This window comes from Eumetopias jubatus, unplaced genomic scaffold, assembly GCF_037043125.1.
Source record: "Eumetopias jubatus isolate StellerSeaLion01/CBP00866 unplaced genomic scaffold, mEumJub1_p1.0 scaffold_11, whole genome shotgun sequence".
Classification (NCBI taxonomy): Eukaryota; Metazoa; Chordata; class Mammalia; order Carnivora; family Otariidae; genus Eumetopias; species Eumetopias jubatus.
The window spans coordinates 69140781-69143725 of record NW_028274817.1 but is presented as its reverse complement, the minus strand read 5'-3'; the positions used below and the strand labels follow the sequence as shown (position 1 = coordinate 69143725).

The following is a 2945-nucleotide window of genomic DNA, read 5'->3' as shown; positions in this document are numbered from 1 at the left end:
CTACTGTTTTTTCAACTCCTTCAGTCTCCTGATGGCAGATTTTACTGTGATGGCAGAAGTCATGTTGTAGGTCCAGGTGCCACCGGGGTCTGTTTTCATGCAGGAGTCAACAACGCCAGATCCCCACAGCTCGTCTATTCATCTTGGTTTTCCCATAGAAGGAACAAGTGTACTTAGCATGCTGGCTTATTTCAATCTTCACCATTTTCTTGAGGGAGGCACCATAACGGATGCCATATTTACTGGCAATTCCGAACTTCTTGGTGCATTTAGCCATGTTACTTCAAACAAGGTCTGAGCCCAGAAAGCAGAGTTCAAGATTACTGAGATAGAATTTGCATCAAGGTGTATGAGTCCTTACAAACTCATACTGTTAGGGAACCACCACCACAATCAAAGTACAAAAAATTTTCATCACCTGCCAAAACCCATCATTCTCTGATAGTTAAACCCCTTCTCTCAGCCCCCAGACACCAGCAACCACTGATCTCTTCTCCATCCCTATGTTTTGGTGTTTGCAAGAATATCACAAAAATGCAATCCTGCAGTTTATAAATTTTGCACTTGGTGTCCTTCAAGAAAGGAACCCACACATATGGCACTTCTGGAAGTGCAATGTACCATTCCTCACCTGGGTAGTAGTTACACGGCTTGATCACTTCCTATCCATTTGTCAAATTGTAGTCTTTCTACAATTATGTATACATACGGTGTTTCATAAATATAATATGTACTTTCCTGTAATTTATCCTATCATTTTAAAGGTTACTTATTAAACAGCGATTGTTATCCTTTAAAAGAAAGTGGAAAAGTCAAGACAGCAGTCATCTCAAGAAAACTGAGGAGATAAGTGACTGGCATGGGGCGAAAGGAAGGTTTCAAATTATTGTCAAGTTTCTCTAAATCTGGTAGGTAGTTATCTACCCGGTAGGTAGTTAACAGGACCTGGCAGGAGCACGGGGCCGCCGAGCACCCTCCAGTCACGTGAAGGGTGCGCCCGGGATCACGCACGTAACAGCTCACGTGGCCACCTGACACCCCCAACGTGCGGGCCAGCCAAACCCAGCAAACATGGGCGACAGTCTCCCCACCTTAAGGTCAGCTGAGTAGCAACCGGAATTACATCTGCAACCTTCACCCCATCGCCGCCATGCAAGGTAACATACCAGCGGCTTCCAGGAACTAGGACGTGGACACCTCTGGGGACCATTCCTCTGCCCACCACGCCCAGCTCCGTGTCCCGGGCTCACCTCCTCCTGCCCTCCTTGGGTGTGCCCATCCCCCGCCCCCAAGCATCTGCAGAGAAAGGCTGGCCCCTGGTGGGCAGGCGCTGGTGCCGGAGCTGGAGGCGGTAGAGAGGGAGGCATCTGCCCCGGAGCTGGGCAGGCAGCAGAACCAGGCAGGACGGGGCCTAGGGCTCCCCAGGCCAGCCGCCACTGCCTCCCTGGCTAGAGAGGAGGCGTGAGGCGGAAGGCAAAAGGGGCACACTACAGGAGGGCAGGGGACCCACCTCCTCCTTCCCCCTGGGACCCACATGTCCTCCCTTAATCTGCGCCTCACCGTCTCCACTCACTTCCTCCTGGGACGGGAAGGTGCCCAGCCACAGCCTGCCATGTATGTGTTTACAGCAACACGACCTTGGGCTCCTTGGTCTGAATATGCGACGGGGATCTTGTGCTCAGAGGAGGGAAGGGAGGCCAGCAAAACTGGTCAGCCAGGATTCTGATCATGCCCTCCCCGGTCCCTTTCTCCCCTTCCTCACGCTGGCCACCATGGCGCTGTGGTCCCCGGGGGGTGTGGGTGCTGGACTTCCCCCAGTCACAACTTGCCCGCCTGTCTGCCCGCGGACACCCCAGCTGAAGGTCTCTCCCAAACACATTCAGTCAGACCACAGTGTGCCATGTTACCCCGCCAAGAGAGAACCACAGGGTCCGGGTGAAGGCCGGAGCCTCAGCAACCAAGCCCACCTTCTCAAGTGAGGGGTTTGGAGGGGAAGGATTGAGTCCCACGAATGTCCTTTTCCAGGCTGAGCTCTGTGCTTGTCCCACCCCGTGCGGGATGGTCTGGCCACCTGAGCTCATGGCACAGGGCCCCGAAGGAAGGCAGGCTGAGAAGGGGGGGGGATGTGGGGGGAACCAAGTCGGCCCAATATTCCGTGGGGAAGCCACCCTCTACTTCCCATCCTCACTGCGCCCATCCTGCCCCGTCCCCGGTAGCTCCCGACAGAGCAGTCTCCCGAACGAGCTCCCTGCTGCTAAGGCGAGGCCTGTATCAGCCCCTCTGAGGCAGCCTTCCTTCCCACTGTCCTTCCTTCAACACACACGGGAGGGCTCAGACCTCAGACGATCACAGAGTTCGATCCACAGCCTTCTCTGGGGGCTCCCAATGGAGCATCCCCGCACCCTGTCCGGGGGTCTGGGGACTTCCACGGCATTGCCCTCCTGATGTAGGAATTTAACAGCACCCCCTGAAAGGTCGATCCGCCCCTTGCTTCTGCTCATTCAGTATCTTACCGGTTCTTGGCCACAGTCTCTCCCCCTTTACTCCCTGAACCACACCGCTCTCCCTCCAGGGAGGTTATCCCTGATTAATTTTATTCACACACACACACACACACACACACACACACACACACACACACACACACACCCAACAGACGAACAGACGCACACACCAACCTTGACTGTTCTGGGGACCATTGACCCGCCCCCCCCACCCCGCCCCGGCTTCTGTGCATGAAACACCCGGTCTCTCGGGAAGGGTGTCTGGTCTGGCAGAAGCGACCCTCACCTCACTCAGACCCAGATCTGTCCCTCTGACTCTCAGGCCAGCACAGCCCTGGGTCCCGGCTGAAGGAAGGAAGCCATCCCCACCCGTCAGCGAGAGGGAAATGGAACACGGAGTCCAGACCAAATCTCCCGTGGACTGAAGGGGCAGTCAGGGAG

General features: G+C 55.2%; 1 pseudogene; it reads right to left on the bottom strand.

Annotated features, from left to right (window-relative positions):
- LOC114204203 (large ribosomal subunit protein eL43 pseudogene) lies at positions 1-277 on the bottom strand (annotated as a pseudogene).
- Positions 278-2945: the final 2668 nt, after the last annotated feature.